Source organism: Orcinus orca, chromosome 5 (assembly GCF_937001465.1).
Source record: "Orcinus orca chromosome 5, mOrcOrc1.1, whole genome shotgun sequence".
In the NCBI taxonomy this organism is placed as follows: domain Eukaryota; kingdom Metazoa; phylum Chordata; class Mammalia; order Artiodactyla; family Delphinidae; genus Orcinus; species Orcinus orca.
This window is the reverse complement of record NC_064563.1, coordinates 64,754,787-64,769,916: the sequence shown is the minus strand read 5'-3', so window position 1 is coordinate 64,769,916 and position 15,130 is coordinate 64,754,787. Positions and strand designations below refer to the sequence as shown.

General features: G+C 39.6%; 1 long non-coding RNA gene across 1 annotated transcript in view; it reads right to left on the bottom strand.

Annotated features, from left to right (window-relative positions):
- LOC125964569 (uncharacterized) overlaps positions 1 to 12,144 on the bottom strand; it is a 348,406-nt gene extending 336,262 nt beyond the window's left edge. Inside the window, exon 1 of the long non-coding RNA XR_007477719.1 lies at positions 12,079 to 12,144. This is a non-coding gene — a long non-coding RNA (uncharacterized LOC125964569). The remainder of the gene's footprint in view (positions 1 to 12,078) is intronic.
- Positions 12,145 to 15,130: the final 2,986 nt, after the last annotated feature.

Here is a 15,130-nt window from a genome sequence, read left to right as displayed (position 1 = left end):
CATATAGTATGATTCCATTTTAGTAGAAAACTGTTATGCATAATATGTGTATTACGTACACTGAACAGAATGTCCACTAGAATGTAAGTTCCTTGAGGCCGGGAGCATTCTTCTGTTCATTGTTGTATTTCATTGCTTGTAACAGTACATAGAAGATAGTTAGCAGTGGGGGGTCAATATAACTTGCTGAATGATTGAATTAATAATCTATGATGTTGGGACTTCCCTGACAGGCCAGTGGTTAAGAATCTGCACTTCCAATGCAGGGGGTGCAGGTCTGATCCCTGGTCGGGGAACTAAGATCCCACATGCCACACGGCACAGCCAAAAAAAAAAAAATTAAAAAAAATAATCTATGATGTTACTACATTTATGTAAAATAACTATATAGGTACAAGTTATGTGGAGGAGGTTGCAGGTATAGCCATATATATTCATTTATATTTTTAAATGTGTAGAACAATGTTTGGGAGAATATATACTAAACTGTTATCAGTGGTTATCTGTGGGTTATCTATTGGGTGGAAGGGAAGTGAAAATAGACATTTACTATTACTTGATATATTTCTGAAATCGGATGTTCATATCATCATTTATTTTAATAACAAAAATATATATCAGTAAAGAAAATTATTATCTCAATTCTGATCAAAGATATTTAAATTTGAAGCTCCTATGTCCTATATCATTAAGCACTATTTTTGCAGAGGAGATTTTAAAGGGACACTTAAAACAGTCCTTTAAAAACTAAGACACAGGCACTTCTTATAAAGAAGTGCAAACCAGACTTGGAATATGGCATAAATAAAATATGGGTACATGGTGAATAGGAATACAAGCATTTTTTTCTATCATCAGGCTTTGGGCAAGAAGATCCAGATGGTAGTGTCATAGTGGGTAGATCAGTGGGCTCGTAACAGGTATCACTGAGAGGACACTAGAAGTTACTTAATAAGGGAACCAATAATCTGATATCCAGGGATGAAATTGAGTCAGGAACTAAAGAAGAGAAAGATGCAATCCTACTGATGGACTGAGTTATGTGTCATGAAGCAACCTGGATGGTTTTTCTTGCTGGATTTTATTGCCCAGCAGTGCCTGTGGCAGTTGTTATATTTGGGGTTATTATGAAGGTTCCAGGTGTCTCCAATTAGGCAAAACCTATCCTTTTGAATCAGCTTCATAATCAATATTGTCAAAGAGGGATGTATTATGTGAAGATTCAGATTTCATTCAATAAGAATTTATACAATGCTTATAGCACACAAAGATCTGGAGTAGGCTCTGTCAAGAATACAGCAACAAATTAGGCATGTACCCTCTTCCCTAATAACAGGATCTTGGAGGTGAATCAAAACATGAACATAAATTGCCATGAAAGGATTAAAGTGATGAAGATACAAGATTATTATTATTACTATTATTTTTGCGGTACGCGGGCCTCTCACTGTTGTGGCCTCTCCCGTTGCGGAGCACAGGCTCCGGACGCGCAGGCTCAGCAGCCATGGCTCACGGGCCCAGCCGCTCCGCGGCATGTGGGATCTTCCCGGACCGGGGCACAAACCCGCGTCCCCTGCATCGGCAGGCGGACTCTCAATCACTGTGCCACCAGGGAAGTCCCTAGAATATTTTTAATTTCATTTATTGTGTTGTTCATCATTGTTTGTTTGCTCTTTAGTTCTTCTAGGTCCTTGTTAAATGCTTTTTTGTATTTTCTCCATTGTATTTCCATGATTTTGGATCATCTTTACTATCATTACTCTGAATTCTTTTTCAGGTAGACTGCCTATTTCCTCTTCATTTGTTTGGTCTGGTGGGTTTTTACCTTGCTCCTTCATCTGCTGTGTGTTTCTCTGTCTTCTCATTTTGCTTAACTTACTGTGTTTGGGATCTCCTTTTCTCAGGCTGCATGTTTGTAGTTCCCATTGTTTTTGGTGTCTGCTCCCAGTGGCTAAGGTTGGTTCAGTGGGTTGTGTAGGCTTCCTGGTGGAGGGGACTAGTGCCTGTGTTCTGGTGGATGAGCCTGGATCTTGTCTTTCTGGTGGGCAGGTCCACGTCTGGTGGTGTGTTTTGGGGTGTCTGTGGACTTATTATGATTTTAGGCAGCCTCTCTGCTAATGGGTGGGGTTGTGTTCCTGTCTTTCTAGTTGTTTGGCATGGGGCATCCAGCAGTGGAGCTTTCTGGTTTTTGAGTGGAGCTGGGTCTTAGCGTTGAGTCGGAGATGTCTGGGAGAGCTCTTGCCAACTGATATTAAATGGGGCCGGGAGGTCTCTGGTGGTCCAATGTCCTGAACTCGGCTCTCCCACCTCCGAGGCTCAGGCCTGACACCCAGCCCGAGCACCAAGATCCTGCCAGCCACATGGCTCAGTAGATAAGGGAGGAGAAAAAAAGAAAGAAAGAAAATAAATAAATTAAAGAAAATAAAGTTATTAAAATAAAAAAATACTTTAAGATAAAAAAATTTAAAAAGTAATAAAAAATAAAAGAAGAGAGCAACAAAACCAATAAAGAAATCCACCAATGATAACAAGTGCTAAAAGCTAAACTAAGATAAACATATAAGTCAGAAAATAGTCAGTCGCATACAGCAAACCCCAAGTCTACAGTTGCTCCCAAAGTCTACCGCCTCAATTTTGGGATGTTTCATTGTCTATTCAGGTATTCCACAAATACAGTGTACATCAAGTTGATTGTGGAGATTTAATTCTGCTTCTCCTGAGGCTGCATGGAGAAATTTCCCTTTCTCTTCGTTGTTCACACAGCTCCTGTGGTTCAGCTTTGGATTTGGTCCTGCCTCTGCATGTAGGTTGCCCTCTGATGTCTGTTCTTCACCCAGACAGGAGGGGTTAAAGGTGAAGCTGATTAGGAGGCTCTGGCTCTCTCAGGCCAGGGGGAGGGAGGTGTACAGTAGTTATAATTGGAATGTGGCACGAGCCTGCGGTGGCCGAGGCCGGAGTGACGTTGCAACAGTCTGAGGTGTGCCATGTGTTCTCCTTGGGATCTTGTCCCTGGATCACGGGACCCTGGCAGTGGCGGGCTCCACATGCTCCCGGGAGGGGAGGTGTGGATAGTGACCTGTGCTCGCACACAGGATTCTTGATGGCTGCAGCAGCAGCGTTAGCGTTTCATGCCTGTCTCTGGTGTCTGTGCTGATAGCTGTGGCTTGCACCCATCTCTGAAGCTCGTTTAGGTGGTGCTCTGAATCCCCTCTCCTCACGCACCCCGAAACAATGGTCTCTTGCCTCTTTGGCAGGTCCAGAGTTTTGCCCACACTCCCTCCCAGGTATCTGAGGCTCACTAGCCCCCTCAGGCTGTGTTCACGCAGCCAGCCCCAATCCTCTCCCTGGGGTCTGACCTCCAAAGCCCGAGTCTCGGTTCCCAGCCTCCACCGCCCCGGCGGATGAGCAGACAAGCCTCTCAGTCTGGTGAGTGCTAGTTGGCACCAATCCTCTGTGCAGGAATCTCTCCACTTTGCCCTCTGCACCCCTGTTGCTGTGCTCTCTTCTGTGGCTCTGAAGCTTTGCCCCCGTCCACCCACCATCTCTGCAAGTGAAGGGGCTTCCTAGTGTGTGGAAACTTTTCCTCTTTCACAGATCCCTCCCAGACGTGCAGGTCTGACCCTATTCTTTTGTCTCTGTTTTTTCGTTTTTCTTTTGCCCTACCCAGGTGCGTGGGGAGTTTCTTGCCTTTTGGTACGTCTGAGGTCTTCTGCCCACGTTCAGTAGGTGCTCTGTAGGAGTTGTTCCACATGTAGATGTATTTTTGATGTATTTGTGGGGAGGAAGGTGATCTCCATGTCTTACTCCTCCGCCATCTTAAAGGTCCTCCTGGCAGTGAGTCTTTTTGTTTGTTTGTTTTTTGTTTTTTGCGGTACGCGGGCCTCCCGTTGCGGAGCAGAGGCTCCGGACGCGCAGGCTCAGCGGCCATGGCTCACGGGCCCAGCCGCTCTGCGGCATGTGGGATCTTCCCGGACCGGGGCACGAACCCGTGTCCCCTGCATCGGCAGGCGGACTCTCAACCACTGCGCCACCAGAGAAGCCCCTGGCAGTGCGTCTTCATGAACAAAAGTATCTTCTACCACATTACTCCTCTGTACTACATTTTCTCAATCCTAAGACTTCATGTCTTAGAGGAAAATCTTGAGAATTTAAAGCATTTCTGGAGAACAAGGAATAGGGTACAGGAATAAAGTAGATATTCTGAGAGAAGCTGGGACTATGGGAGAAAATTCAAATAAAGGAAACTTCAGGATAAATGTGAGAGAGGATTTTTAATTTAGCCATATACCCAATAAGGTAGTTGGTAGGAATGGCTGTGAAATCACGGAATTTTATTTTTCTGTGCAGATGATATTATCATATGCTTGTCACGACTAGGCTATTACTGTAAATTTTTTAAAAGAAGAAAAATGAAAAAATTTTGATCTAATGTCATCTTTATTTCATAAAAAAGATAAGAACACTAATTGTTAAGACTGACAAAGAATTAATTTCTAGTTGCATTGAGAGGAAAAAAATTAGCAGACTATCAAAATTATAACCTTAACATGATTGAACTCATTACTCTTGAAATGTGGAGCAGATACTTTGTGTTGGTTTTTTAGTTTGTTTATAGAGCTGGAAATGACTTTAGCATGTTAATATTTTATCAAATCAAAATTAATACATTATGTTTTGAGAATCAAAATGTAAATGCCATTATATATGTTATAGCATGTGCTTTATTTTTTATAAAAAAACACAAGCTTATTACAAAAATTTCAAGTAGTACAAAAAGTACAAAGAAAGAAAAAATTACTTATAAATAACCTAGCAGAACATTTGGTGAACGCTATCTTTAGTCAACCCTATATGCATGTATAGAGATTGACAGATGAACTGAGAGGCAGGGCGATAGATAAACAGATAGATATAGAAATAATTTTATAAGAATGAAATCATACTATGTCAGCTATTAGAAATATATTTAATTTTACTTTACTAGATTTTTTTTTTTTTTTTTTTTTCCTGTACGCAGGCCTCTCACTGTTGTGGCCTCTCCCATTGCGGAGCACAGGCTCCGAACGTGCAGGCTCAGCAGCCATGGCTCACGGGCCCAGCCGCTCCGCGGCATGTGCGATCTTCCTGGACCGGGGCACGCACCCGTGTCCCCTGCATCGGCAGGCGGACTCTCAACCACTGCACCACCAGGGAAGCCCCAACGTTAATCTTTTTTTTCAGTACTTGTGTCAGAAACTGTGCTAAACTCTTTACAAACATCATCTACCATATCCTCATAGCAACTTTATGAAGTGGGTACTATTATTATTTCCATCTTGCAGATGAGGAAACTAAGGCCAAAAGAGCCAGAGCTCAGACCCCAGAGCCCATGCAGTCACTGTGCTGTGCAGCCTGCACCCACATTCGTACACCTTAATTTCTGGCATAAGGAGATGTTCATGCTCATCTTTTAATTCCCCTGTCCTAGCCCTCTGCACTCCCTCCAGCTCTACAGCTAGGAGATATCTCTTTCTCCTTCTTTCTACCTCACTCCCTGTCTCAGTCTCTCCCCCTCTCTCTCTCTTATCTCTGTCTGTCTGTCTCTCTATCCTCTATCATCTTCATAAGGTCATACTGACACTCTCAGTTTCAACCCAGTACCTCAGGGTACATTCTTGTCTTCCTCCCTTCATATTTGTACCTCCTACAAGGAGAAATCTGGCTGTCATATTTTGAGCAATATATTTACTCGTTTGCTGAAGCCTAAAATATTTTTACCCACTTGTCTAAACTCACACAAATTAATTTTAGAATTGCTAAGCCATACTACTTAAAAAAGAAAATTTACTAACCAGAGTTTAGTATTTGTTTATAGTTCCTTTACTTTTTTTTTGGTGAAATTTAAATACAGTGCACAAATCCTAAGTATACAATCTAATGAGTTTTGACAAATGCATACACTTATGTACTCCACACCTCTATCAATATACAAAATCTTTCCATTATCCCAGAAACTTTCCTTATGTCCATTAACAATTAATCCCTTCCCTCAAAGCAATATCTTTTCCATTTTTTTCACCTTAGTATATATAGTCTTGCCTGTTACAGAATTTTATATAAATGGGATCATATATCATGTATATTTTTGTGTCTGGCCTCTTTCACATAATGTGAATAGTGTCTGAGATTTATGCATGTTGTTACATGTATTCATGACTGTTAAATTCGCTTTAAGTTTTAGTAGTTGCTTTGTAGATTCTTTAGCGTTTTCTACACACGAAATCGTATCATATGTGAATAGAGGCAGTTTTACTTTTTCCTTTCCAATCCATGTACCTCTTATTTATTTCTTCTTGCTTTCTTGCACTAGCTAGAAACTCCACTACAATCTTGTATAAAATTGATGAAATCCTTTCCTTGTTCCCAATCTTAGGGGAAAAGCAGTTAATATTTATCATTAAATATGATGTTAGCTGTAGGTTTTTTGTAGATGCCCCTTTATCAGATTTAGGAAGTTGATTTGTTTTCCTAGTTTGCTAAGAACTTTTATCATGAATGGGTATTGAACTTTACCAGGGGTTTTCTGTATTCATTGAAATTATTATATGAGTTTTCTCATTTACTCTGATATTATGGTCTATTACATTGATTGATTTTCATATGTTGAACCAACCTTCCATTCCTAGATAAACCTCACTTGGTCATACTGCATTTTCTTTTTTATATGTTGCTGGGTTTGTTTGGCCAGTATTTTTTCACCATTTTTTTTTTTAACATCTTTCTTGGAGTATAATTGCTTTACAATGGTGTGTCAGTTTCTGCTTTATAAAAAAGTGAATCAGTTATACATATACACATGTTCCCATATCTCTTCCCTCTTGCGTCTCCCTCCCTCCCACCCTCCCTATCCCACCCCTCTAGGTGGTCACAAAGCACCGAGCTGATCTCCCTGTGCTATGCAGCTGCTTCCCACTAGCTATCTATTTTACGTTTGGTAATGTATATACGTCCATGCCACTCTCGCACTTTGTCAGAGCTTACCCTTCCCCCTCCCCATATCCTCAAGTCCATTCTCTAGTAGGTCTGTGTCTTTATTCCTGTCTTACCCCTAGGTTCTTCATGACATTTTTTTTTCTTAAATTCCATACATATGTGTTAGCATATGGTATTTGTTTTCTCTTTCTTACTTACTTCACTCTGTATGACAGACTCTAGTTCCTCCACCTCACTACAAATAACTCAATTTCATTTCTTTTTATGGCTGAGCAATATTCCATTGTATATATGTGCCATATCTTCTTTATCCATTCATCTGTCGATGGACACTTAGGTTGCTTCCATCTCCTGGCTACTGCAAATAGAGCTGCAATGAACATTCTGGTACATGGCTCTTTTTGAATTATGGTTTTCTCAGGGTATATGCCCAGTAGTGGGATTGCTTGGTCATATGGTAGTTCTATTTGTAGTTTTTTAAGGAACCTGCATACTGTTCTCCACAGTGGCTGTACCAATTCACATTCCCACCAGCAGTGCAAGAGTGTTCCCTTTTCTCTAAACCCTCTCCAGCATTTATTGTTTCTAGATTTTTTGATCATGGCCATTCTGACCAGCGTGAGATGATATCTCATTGTAGTTTTGATTTGCATTTCTGTAATGATTAATGATGTTGAGCATTCTTTCATATGTTTGTTGGCAATCCGTACATCTTCTTTGGAGAAATGTCTATGTAGGTCTTCTGCCCATTTTTGGATTGGGTTGTTTGTCTTTTTGTTATTGAGCTCCATGAGCTGCTTGTAAATTTTGGAGATTAATCCTTTGTCAGCTGCTTCATTTGCAAATATTTTCTCCCATTCTGAGGGTTGTCTTTTGGTCTTGTTTATGGTTTCCTTTGCTGTGCAAAAGCTTTGAAGTTTCATTAGGTCCCACTTGTTTATTTTTGTTTTTATTTCCATTTATCTAGGAGGTGGGTCAAATAAGATCTTGCTGTGATTTATGTCATAGAGTGTTCTATGTTTTTCCTCTAAGAGCTTGATAGTTTCTGGCCTTACATTTAGGTCTTTAATCCATTTTGAGCTTATTTTTGTGTATGGTGTTAAGGAGTGTTCTAATCTCATACTTTTACATATACCTGTCCAGTTTTCCCAGCACCACTTATTGAAGAGGCTATTCTTTCTCCACTGTACATTCCTGCCTCCTTTATCAAAGATAAGGTGACCACATGTGTGTGGGTTTATCTCTGGGCTTTCTATCCTGTTCCATTGATCTATCTTTCTGTTTTTGTGCCAGTACCATACTGTCTTGATTACTGTAGCTTTGTAGTATAGTCTGAAGTCAGGGAGCCTGATTCCTCCAGCTCCGTTTTTCGTTCTCAAGATTGTTTTGGCTATTTGGGGTCTTTTGTGTTTCCATACAAATTGTGAAATTTTTTATTCTAGTTCTGTGAAAAATGCCAGTGGTAGTTTGATAGGGATTGCATTGAATCTGTAGATTGCTTTGGATAGTAGAGTCACTTTCACAATGTTGATTCTTCCAATCCAAGAACATGGTATATCTCTCCATGAATGTGTATCATCTTTAATTTCTTTTATCAATGTCTTATAATTTTCTGCATACAGGTCTTTTGTCTCCTTAGGTAGGTTTATTCCTAGATATTTTAGGAATAAATTTTTTTGTTGCAATGGTAAATGGGAATGTTTTCTTAATTTCACTTTCAGATTTTTCATCATTAGTGTATAGGAATGCCAGAGATTTCTGTGCATTAATTTTGTATCCTGCTACTTTACCAAATTCATTGATTAGCTCTAGTAGTTTTCTGCTAGCATCTTTAGGTTTCTCTATGTATAGTATCATGTCATCTGCAAACAGTGACAGCTTTACTTCTTCTTTTCTGATTTGGATTCCTTTTATTTCCTTTTCTTCTCTGATTGCTGTTGCTAAATCTTCCAAATCTATGTTGAATAAGAGTAGTGAGAGTGGGCAACCTTGTCTTGTTCCTGATCTTAGTGGAAATGGTTTCAGTTTTTCACCATTGAGGACGATGTTGGCTGTGGGTTTGTCATATATGGCCTTTATTATGTTGAAGAAAGTTTCCTCTATGCCTACTTTCTGCAGGGTTTTTATCATAAATGGGTGTTGAATTTTGTCAAAAAGCTTTCTCTGCATCTATCGAGATGATCATATGGTTTTTCTCCTTCAATTTGTTAATATGGTGTATCACGTTGATTGATTTGCATATATTGAAGAATCCTTGCATTCCTGGAATAAACTCCACTTGATCATGGTGTATGATCCTTTTAATGTGCTGTTGGATTCCGTTTGCTAGTATTTTGTTGAGGATTTTTGCATCTATGTTCATCAGTGATATTGGCCTATAGTTTTCTTTCTTTGTGACAACTTTGTCTGGTTTTGGTATCAGGGTGATGGTGGCGTCGTAGAATGAGTTTGGGAGTGTTCCTCCCTGTGCTATATTTTGGAAGAGTTTGAGGATAGGTGTTAGCTCTTCTCTAAATGTTTGATAGAATTTGCCTGTGAAGCCATCTGGTCTTGGGCTTTTGTTTTCTGGAAGATTTTTAATCACAGTCTCAATTTCAGTTCTTGTGCTTGGTCTGTTTATATTTTCTATTTCTTCCTGGTTCAGTCTCAGAAGGTCGTGCTTTTCTAAGAATTTGTCCATTTCTTCCAGGTTGTCCATTTTATTGGCATAGAGTTTGCTTGTAGTAATCTCTCATGATCTTTTGTATTTCTGCAGTGTCAGTTGTTACTTCTCCTTTTTCATTTCTAATTCTATTGATTTGAGTCTTTTCCCTTTTTTTCTTGATGAGTCTGGCTAATGGTTTATCAATTTTGTTTATCTTCTCAAAGCACCAGCTTTTAGTTTTATTGATCTTTGCTATCGTTTCCTTCATTTCTTTTTCATTTATTTCTGATCTGATTTTTATGATTTCTTTCCTTCTGCTAACTTTGGGGTTTTTTTGTTCTTCTTTCTCTAATTGTTTTAGGTGCAAGGTTAGGTTGTTTATTTGAGATGTTTCCTGTTTCTTAAGGTAGGATTGTATTGTTATAAACTTCCCTCCTAGAACTGCTTTTGCTGCATTGCAGAGGTTTTCGGTCATTGTGACTCCATTGTCATTTGTTTCTAGGTATTTTTTGATTTCCTCTTTGATTTGTTCAGTGATCACTTCGTTATTAAATAGTGTATTGTTTAGCCTCCATGTGTTTGTATTTTTTACAGATCTTTTCCTGTAATTGATATCTAGTCTCATAGCGTTGTGGTCAGAAAAGATACTTGATACAATTTCAGTTTTCTTAAATTTACTGAGGCTTGATTTGTGACCCAAGATATCCTGGAGAATGTTCCATGAGCACTTGAGAAAAATGTGTATTCTGTTGTTTTTGGATGGAATGTCCGATAAATATCAATTAAGTCCATCTTGTTTAATGTATCATTTAAAGCTTGTGTTTCCTTATTTATTTTCATTCTGGATGATGTGTCCATTGGTGAAAGTGGGGTGTTAAACTCCCCTACTATGAATGTGTTACTGTCGATTTCCCATTTTATGCCTGTTAATATTTGCCTTATGTATCGAAGTGCTCCTATGTTGGGTGCATAAATATTTACAATTGTTATATCTTCTTCTTGGATTGACCCCTTGATCATTATGTAGTGTCCTTCTTTGTCTCTTGTAATAGTCTTTATTTTAAAGTCTATTTTGTCTGATATGAGAATTGCTACTCCAGCTTTCTTTTGATTTCCATTTCCATGGAATATATTTTTCCATTCCCTCACTTTCAGTCTGTATGTGTCCCTAGGTCTGCAGTGGGTCTCTTGTAGACAGCATATATATGGGTCTTGTTTTTGTATCCATTCAGCCAGTCTGTGTCTTTTGGTGGGAGCATTTAATCCATTTACATTTAAGGTAATTATCGATATGTATGTTCCTATTCCCATTTTCTTAATTGTTTTGGGTTTGTTATTGTAGGTCTTTTCCTTCTCTTTTTTTTTTTTCTTTTTCTTTTTTTTTTTTTTTTTTTTTTTGCGGTACGCGGGCCTCTCACTGTTGTGGCCTCTCCCATTGCGGAGCACAGGCTCCGGACGTGCAGGCTCAGCGGCCATGGCTCACGGGCCCAGCCGCTCCGCGGCATGTGGGATCCTCCTGCACCGGGGCACGAACCCGTGTCCCCTGAGTTGGCAGGCGGGCTCTCAACCACTGCGCCACCAGGGAGCCCTTTTCCTTCTCTTGTGTTTCTTGCCTAGAGAAGTTCCTTTAGCATTTGTTGTGAAGCTGGTTTGGTGGTGCCGAATTGTCTTAGCTTTTGCTTGTCTGTAAAGTTTTTAATTTCTCCATCAAATCTGAATGAGATAATTGCTGCATAGAGTAATCTTGATTGTAGGTTTTTCTCCTTCATCACTTTAAATATGTCCTGCCACTCCCTTCTGGCTTGCAGAGTCTCTGATGAAAGATCAGCTGTTAACCTTATGGGGATTCCCTTGTGTGTTATTTTTCCCTTGCTGCTTTTTTTTTTTTTTTTTTGCAGTATGTGGGCCTCTCACTGTTGTGGCCTCTCCCGTTGCGGAGCACAGGCTCTGGATGCACAGGCTCAGCGGCCATGGCTCGCGGGCCCAGCCGCTCCGCAGCAATGTGGGATCCTCCCGGACCGGGGCACGAACCTGTGTCCCCTGCATCGGCAGGCGGACTCTCAACCACTGCGCCACCAGGGAAGCCCCCCTTGCTGCTTTTAATATGTTTTCTTTGCATTTAATTTTTTTTAATTTTTCTTTTTTTATCGGTATGCGGGCCTCTCACTGCTGTGGCTTCTCCCATTGCGGAGCACAGGCTCTGGACGTGCAGGCTCAGCAGCCATGGCTCACGGGCCCAGCCGCTCCGCGGCATATGGCATTTTCCCGGAACCCACATACTCCACATCGGCAGGCGGACTCTCAACCACTGCGCCACCAGGGAATCCCCTGTATTTAATTTTTGACAGTTTGATTAATATGTGTCTTGGCGTGTTTCTCCTTTGATTTATCCTGTATGGGACTCTCTGTGCTTCCTGGACTTGATTAACTATTTCCTTTCCCATATTAGGGAAGTTTTCAACTATAATCTCTTCAAATATTTTCTCAGTCCCTTTCTTTTTCTCTTCTTCTGGGACCCCTATAATTTGATGTTGGTGCATTTAATGTTGTCCTAGAGGTCTCTGAGACTGTCCTCAGTTCTTTTCATTCTTTTTTCTTTATTCTCCTCTGCAGTAGTTATTTCCACTCTTTTATCTTCCAGGTCACTTATCCGTTCTTCTGCCTCAGTTATTCTGCTATTGATCCCTTCTAGAGTATTTTTAACTTCATTTATTGTGTTGTTCATCATTGCTTGTTTCCTCTTTAGTTCTTCTAAGTCCTTGATAAATGTTTCTTGCATTTTCTCTATTCTATTTCCAAGATTTTGGATCATCTTTACTATCATTATTCTGAATTCTTTTTCAGGTAGACTGCCTATTTCCTCTTCATTTGTTAGGTCTGGTGGGTTTTTATCTTGCCCCTTCATCTGCTGTGTGTTTTTCTGTCTTCTCATTTTGCTTATCTTACTGTGTTTGGGGTCTCCTTTTTGCAGGCTGAAGTTTCGTAGTTCCCGTTGTTTTTGGTGTCTGTCCCCAGTGGCTAAAGTTGGTTCAGTGGGTTGTGTAGGCTTCCTGGTGGAGGGGACTAGTGCCTGTGTTCTGGTGGATGAGGCTGGATCTTGTCTTTCTGGTGGGCAGGTCCACGTCTGGTGGTGTGTTTTGGGGTGTCTGTGGACTTATTATGATTTTAGGCAGGCTCTCTGCTAATGGGTGGGGTTGTGTTCCTGTCTTTCTAGTTGTTTAGCATAGGGTGTCCAGCACTGTAGCTTTCTGGTCGTTGAGTGAAGGTGGGTCTTGGTGTTGAGATAGAGATCTCTGGGAGATTTTCACCATTTGATATTACATGGAGCTGGGAGATCTCTTGTGGACCAGTGTCCTGAAGTTGGCTCTCCCACGTCAGAGGCACTGACTCCTGGCTGCAGCCTTTCATCCACATGGCTTCTGTGATCGTAAGCCCTTTTAAGTCAGGAACTGAGGGAGATTCTGGAACTGTTCTTGCTGTATTCACCAGCACCAATAGACAATGGCATCTGCAAATCCTCTCCAAAGATGATTCATTCACAGTTTTATCTCTGCTAGTGTTGGAGGGTCTCCTGCAGAGGCGGGGGCAGCTGTGGCTCACCAGGGGACAAGGACACTGGCAGCAGAAGTTCTGGGAAGTACTCCTTGGTGTGAGCCCTCCCAGAGTTGGGCATTAGCCCCACCAAAGAGTCCAGGTAGACTCCAGTGTTGGGTTGCCTCAGCCCAAATAACCCTCACCATTTTTATTTTTATTTATTTTTGAATTTTATTTTTTATACAGCAGATTCTTATTAGTTATCTGTTTTATACATATTAGTGTATATATGTCAATCCCAATCTCCCAGTTCATCCCATCCCCCCACTCCCGCTTTCCCCCCATGGTGTCCATACATTTGTTCTCTACATCTGTGTCTCAATTTTTGCCTTGTAAACAGGTTCATCTGTACCATTTTTCTAGATTCCACATATATGTGTTAATATATGATATTTGTCTTTCTCTTTCTGACTTACTTCACTCTGTATGACAGTCTCTAGGTCCATCCATGTCTCTATAAATGACTCAATTTTGTTCTTTTTATGATTAATATTCCATTGTATATATTTACCACATCTTCTTTATCCATTTGTCTGTTGATGGGCATTTAGGTTGCTTCCATGACCTGGCTATTGTAAACAGTGCTGCAGTGAACATTTGGGTGCATGTGTCTTTTTGAATTATGGTTTTCTCTGGCTATATGCCCAGTGGTGTCACCATTTTTATATGTATATGCATTTGATTGTATTAGTCTGTAATTTTTGCTTCTTGTAATATTTTTGTCATGGTTTGGTATCAGGTTTTGGGTCGTCTCACAAAATGAGATGAAAACTCTTCTTTTTCAATATTTTAAAAGGATTTGTATAAGATTGGTGTCATACCTTCCTTAAATGTTTGAGAGGATTTATTGGTGTAATCATCTAGACCTGGGGTTTCCTTTGTAGGATGTTTTTTGATCATGAATTCAATTTCTGTAACAGGTACAAGGTTATTCAGATTTTCTACATCATTTGTCTCATTTTAAGTTGTGTATTTTACAAGAAATGGTTTCATTTCATCTATGTTGTAAAATTAACTGGCACAAAATTACCTTTTAAAGTCTGTGTTATTTGCAGTTGTAACTTCTCTTTTTTAACTGATATTAATAATTTTAATTTCCTTCCTCCCTTCCTTCCTTCCTTCTTTCCTCCTTCCTTCCTTCCTCTCTCCCTCCCCTCCTTCCTTCCTTCCTTTCATTTTCTGTTTAGGGATTTATAAACTTGGTTGATCTTTTCAAAGAATTAGCTTTTGCTTTTGTCAAATTCGTCTAGTGTTTGTTTCACATTTCCTCGATCTCTGCTCTTTATTTTTCTTTGCCCGTATCTAAAATTTACTTCTTTAAACCTTAAAATTGGAACTTGAACGTTGATTGTAAACTTTTTCTCTTATTTAAGATATGTATTTGACACTATAAATTTCCATTTAAGCACTGAATTAGCCATGTCCCATAAATTTCCTATAATGTACTTATCAATCTATTAAAAATAATTTATATTTTCTCTGTGTTTTCTTTAACCCATGGATTATTTAGAATTGTGTTGTTTAATTTCCAAATATTTGGTGGCTTTTCTTGATATCTTATTACTATTGATTTCTAATTAATTCCTTTATGGTTAGAGAATATACTCTGTAAGATTCCAATCTTTTAAAATTTATTGAGACTGAGTTTATGGCTCAGCATATAGGTATTATTTTAGTAAATATTCCATGTATACTTGAAAAGAATACATATTCTGAAATTTTTGAGTGTTCTGTAAATGTCATTATGTTAAAGGGGCTAATAGTGTTATTCAGCTCTTTTATATTCTTACTCATTTTTTTTAGCAGTTTTTCTATCAATAACTAAGAAAGGGATGTTAAAATCTCCAACTGGTCAGTTTTTGCTTTATATATTTCGCTTGTTTGTTACTTAGGTGCATACACACATATGATTGTTATGTC